Source organism: Triticum urartu, unplaced genomic scaffold (assembly GCF_003073215.2).
Source record: "Triticum urartu cultivar G1812 unplaced genomic scaffold, Tu2.1 TuUngrouped_contig_5973, whole genome shotgun sequence".
Lineage (NCBI taxonomy): Eukaryota > Viridiplantae > Streptophyta > Magnoliopsida > Poales > Poaceae > Triticum > Triticum urartu.
The window spans coordinates 1-5,675 of NW_024116693.1; the positions used below are offsets into that span (position 1 = coordinate 1).

Below are 5,675 nucleotides of genomic sequence, written 5' to 3' on the forward strand. Positions count from 1 at the left end.
GGTTTACCTATCTGTTATTTTGCCGGCGGGTTGTGGCTTGTCAGGTTTTCTGTTTTGGCGTTGACGCTCTGTGTGAGCTAGCCGATCCTTTTTGTTCGCAGACCTAAAGACCTTGTTGAACCTTTTTACTTGCTAATAAATGTGGCCGTATGCATCGTTCTGATGCAGAGGCCGGGGTGTCCCCCTTTTCGAAAAAAAAACCATGATTACAATACAGGAGAGTGTTAAAATCTTACACGTATTGGGATAATTAAACAATATAAGAAAGTCTTGCATGTACCAGTAAATTCACAGACATGTCAGAAGAAGTAAGCATCTTCATCTTTATTCAGAGGTACAATTATAAACAGGGCACACGATATAACTTATGCTGCTTAAGACCTTCCTTGCCCTGGTTAATTATCAATACAGAGCTCTCATTCATTGGGTTGCAGCACGGACACTGGTTCTTCTTCAGAAGAAAATGTTTATTCCACAGCTGTGTCTTTGCGAAGCTTGCCCACTTCACAACCACAAATACATAGACTTGATCGTACACCTGGTCTAACAGCCGGAAACAGGCAATTCTCCATCTCTTCTTAAACAACAGTGCACAAAACACCATCCAGAGCCCCACCACGAGTCCCAGCACAAGACCAAAATGGAAGGTCAGTGGATCAAATTCTAGCTTGCTGCTTCTGAGGTCGCCATGGATGAACGGATAATTTCCTGGACAATTGTTGTGGACAGGAGGCCCACAAAGTCCACTGTTGCCGATGTACATGAGCGATGGGTTGTCCGAATCGAGGGTGTCAAGTTGGCGGCCAGATGGTATCCTTCCAGACAATTTGTTGTAGGATAGGTTCAAGGCGGCCAAAGATGTCAGATTTGACAAGCTTGGCGGGATTTCACCAGAGAACTCGTTCTCAGAGAGGTCAAGAGACACCAGTGACTGCATGGCGCCAATCATGTTTGGAATTTGTTTGATGACAAATTCAAATTCATTAGTGCAACAAGGGAAGCGATGTCTGTAGGGATTTCACCAGTCAAGGAGTTAACTGATAAATCAATGCTCACAAAATATGCAAGTGTTCTACCATATACAAGTTGCTGTCCTTTTGTTACTACCGACAATATTTCTCCCAGGTGACCTGCCCCCATCTCAGGTAATTCCTTGTAACTACCATGAATATCCGAAGTTCCAATATATATATCATTCATATTCATGAATTTGCTTTTTACTTCCGTCATAAGTGTTAGGTTCGATAGATGCCAAGGTATTGCACCAGTGAAATTGTTGCATGATAGATCCAAGTATTGAAGGGACCTAAGGCTTATTATGTCGGCTGGAATATTACCAGAAAATGCATTGTGGCCCAATAGTACAAAACTTAATTCCTCAAGATCTCCTATCCATGTAGGCAATCTTCCAGACAACTTGTTCCATGCAAGATCCAAGAACTTCATATCTGTGTTCTTCTGCAAAAATGCTGGGAATTTTCCTGATAAACTGTTGTTACTGAGCAGAAGAAATTGTAATTTTTGGATGCCAAAACATTGAGGAATTTCACCCTCTAAAAGGTTGTTCGACAAATCCAAATATAATAGCTGTTGCAATTTGCAAATGGATTCTGGAATGTACCCTCTAATTCGATTTGAATAGATAAGCAACATTTGAAGTCAGGAGGCTTCAAAATTTGATGGTATTCCTCCTGAAAAGTTATTGTTGGATATGTCTAACATAGTGATATTTGTGAGCAATGAAGGTATTGACCCGGTGAGCCGGTTTGAACTTAGGTAGAGTTCTTCCAAAGCCATGCCCTCCATATGCGCTGGCAAGCTTCCACTTATTTGGTTGTTAGAGATATTGAGATATGTTGACTGTGAAAATGTATACCAAAACCAATTAGGAAACTTGTCCTCTAAAGCTGTGCTCGAAATGTCAAGTGAATCGATTTCCCGCAGCTGCTGAAGCCAAGTTGGAAAGAGAGGACCCATTTGACAAGATGAAAAAACTGCAGACTGTAGCCTAAAAGGAGAGCGCCAATTTGAATCAACTACAATCTTCAAATTATTGGACGACAAGTCTATCGTCTTCAAACATTGTAGATTTGCAAAGTGCTCTTCCGTGATCACACCATTAAGGTTGTTTTTGCTTAGGTCCAGATCAACCAGATTCTTCAGAGAACCTAATTCAGTGGGTACACTTCCATTGAAGTGATTACTGGAGAGGTCTAGGAAGGTCAAACAAGTTGAATTCATAACTTCTGGTGGTATTGATCCAGTAAGTTTGTTGTCTTCAAGAAAGAGGAACGCCAAATGCTTCAATTTTCCAAGCTCGACTGGTATACTTCCAGTCAAGTTGTTGTGGCTCATGTCCAAATAAGTCAGAGCAGTAAGGCCACCAATTTCAATTGGTATCCTATTGAGTCGATTCTGTCTGAGATCAAGATTGGTTAAATGCACCAACTTCATAAGCCCTGGCGGTATAAGCTCAACAAAGTTGTTGCTGGACAGGTCAAGCACACTCAAGCTGCTGAATTCCCCTATAAAATTTGGTAGGGTCCCAATGAATCTGTTTCCATGGAAATGCAGCTCCATCAATATTTCCCATGTGCATTGCGGCAACCCCTTCATCAACACCCCTATATCTCCAATCATAAAATTTCCAGAGAGGTCGAGGATTTCCAAACAGCAAAGATTTTTAAGAAGACTTTTAAGGTTTCCAGTCTCATCCAGAGTGTTTTCTGACAAATCAAGTACCTTCAGTGCGGTCATGTTTCCTAGTGCGTCTGGAAATTTTCCAAATAACCGAGTCCCACCAAGACCAAGGTATTTGAGGCTTGTCAGGTTCCAAAACCAACTTGATGCAACTGAGTGGCCTAAATTATTCCCGGACAGATCAAGCTTCTCAAGTTTGGTGAGGTTAAGGACGGGAAGCGATTGGCTTGCAGTATCGAGTGCACATTCAACAAGATTGATAACCCTTAGAGATGGAATCATATTCAAGGTACGAGGCCAGTCGGCAATCCTTGAGAGGTTTATTCCCGTCATGCTAAGGTACTGCATCAACGGTAGCTTCGTTAACCAAGTGATGTCCGTTGAATATGTCCTGTAATAATAACTCATGCCAAGATCAAGATACTGCAAACTAGAGAGGTTACCAAGCTGACAAGGAACTCTGCCGGTAAATGGCATGCCAGAGAGGTTAAGATATCTCAAGTTCTCCATGGAGCCCAAGAACTGAGGAATAGCGCTATTTGGCCCCAAACAGTTCATGCTAAGGTCCAGGTGCTCTAGATGCTTCAAGGAAATTAGAGAGGGACTTATCTCGCCGACCAATGAATTAGCATCATCGCACACATCATAGGGGTCAAGGTCCGGACTTGTATTGCGAAGGTGAAGCTTGATGACATGGCCTGTTTGGTTGCTGCAGCGAACTCCACTCCACCGGCAGCAATCCTGTCCATGCCACGAGGCAAGGATATCAGCGTTGTCTCTTGTGATGCCCTTGTGGAAGGAGAGCAAGGCGGCCCTCTCAGCTGGGATGCAGCCGCTGCCATGGTCATGCTGTGGTTGTGGTGCTAGTGCATGCACCAATTGTGAAAATGGAGCGATGCTTATGACAACGAGGGTGAACAAGAGATTGGTTGAGCGAAGCATGCTGGAAGAACAAGAAATCAGTAGCTGGGGAAGCATCATATGCAGCAGAGTATGCCACAGGCTCAATGTACCAGAGGCATACTACCAGAGATGTTTGGCCATAATAAAGTCTACGGCCCAAGTCCCACTGTCCCGGTCAATCAATCAAGTCTCGTTCATACAGTACAATTTTATGGCTAGACTGTGCTGGGTGTTATTGGCCACCGGACTAGTTGCGCGCCTGCAATCAATCACACGGTAGTTGCGTGCCTGCAATCAATCACACTGTAATGTCGGTGTCACTCAATTATGTTGCTTAATCATGGTAAACTCTAGACTGGAGCAGGCTTAAAGATTCCACCCCCACCACATTGGTTTTCTACAATGTCGCTCGTTTAAGCTGTAGAGTTTTCAACTTCAAACAGCATATGCCAGCAAAAATAAGAGATGAAAAGAGCATAAGCAGCACAAAATAACATAGTACCTTGGAGAACCCTCCGGCAGATGGTGGATCATGACCCTCCAAGATCGATTTTTAAATGGTTCGAGCAGATGGTCCACACGATCCCTCTGTTGATATGGTCAATCCTAACCTCCACATGTTAATTTTTGGGCAGAGGGGAAGCCGGAGGTGATTGGCCCCGTCGGGTTCACTCAATAACTATTTACAGTACACGATAATTTCACTGTAAAATATAGTTGTGACATTTCTGCTTGTACACGGAAGAGCACTTAGTCGTGCTTTGTGTCCACCATATTATGATAACTATTCTTCTCTTCAAGGCTTCTACTATCATAAAGACTGTTCTCCAACAGTTGTTGATTATCATAACCTAAAGATCTAGGTGAACATCACACTTGGTCAAATTCAGGAAAAAATAAAAATAGATTGGAAAGGAATATTAATGAGTATCGACCAGAAAAGTATTGCACCATTAATGGCAAAAACTGTGAATATACAATATAGAAAGCGAAAGATATCAGTATTGGCAGGATGAGCCAGTTCTTACCATTAATGGCAAGAAACGATTGACACCAATGGATTATGGTTTAGTTACTTGGTCTCAGAAGGAAAAAGTTAAGGAAAGAAAGGGCGATCCATCTTCTGGAACAAAAGTATGATAAGAGCATTTTCTAATCTAATTATGAAAATAAGCGATTGTTTGTTTGGATTCTTACTACCTAGACCTTGCAAGGTGCTGCTGAATTAAAACTGAAGCAATATTATTCCTATAAATACTTGAGTCCTTGATGCAGTATCAGTAAAGTTGTTGGAAAGGAGACTCGTTCAAGTCAATCAAGTCTGCTTCATACTACAGTTTTATGGGTAGACTGTCAAAATCACTCAGTTATGCCGTTGGTTGCTATTCCACCTAATTGTTTTCTTACAATGTCGCTGAAACTATCCACAGCTTTTAAACAACATATGAGAGCAAAAAGAGATTGAAAACGAGAATACCTTAAAGGCTTAAACCATCTCTGGCTGCAGCAGGTGACATCGCCAATCCTTCCACTGTCCTGAACAAATCTGCTCCATACGTACCCCCGACCTCGGCTCTGCCGTGTTCAGGTAAGACGAAAACCACATACGCTGTCAGAGTGGAGCCGGAGGTCATTGGCCGTCGGGTGGGTGAGGGATAGAGGCGGCCGTCGGTAGGACGCGTGGATGTGGCCACGCATGCGCCGTCGGTAGGAGAGGGGCGGCCAAGTGCCGCGTCGCCGCATCTGTGAAAGGGGGGAGCAGGCTGGGGCGGGGTGGCTGGTGGGATGGAGCAACAGAGCGGGGCGGCGCGTCTGGTGGAGGCGAGGTCGGCGAGGCGACGGGGACGCTGGACCAGCGGGAGGAGGCCGACGACGGGGGCGAAGGAGCAGCGGGGTCGGGACGGCCGACGACGAGTAATATTAAGAGCATCTCCAATAGAAAGTTTTACGTCAACACCTCCCAGTGTAAATTTGCATCTCCATCTATAAAAGATGTAAAAACGCGACCAACCGCCAACTGCCCAAATGTCATTCCTTTCCCTTCTGCGCGACCAGCTACCACCCGCCCGACT

The 5,675-nt window shown here is 44.1% G+C and overlaps 1 pseudogene; it reads right to left on the reverse strand.

Annotated features, from left to right (window-relative positions):
• Positions 1–207: 207 nt before the first annotated feature.
• On the reverse strand, positions 208–4,536 carry LOC125529955 (annotated as a pseudogene).
• Between the last annotated feature and the right edge of the window lie 1,139 nt (positions 4,537–5,675).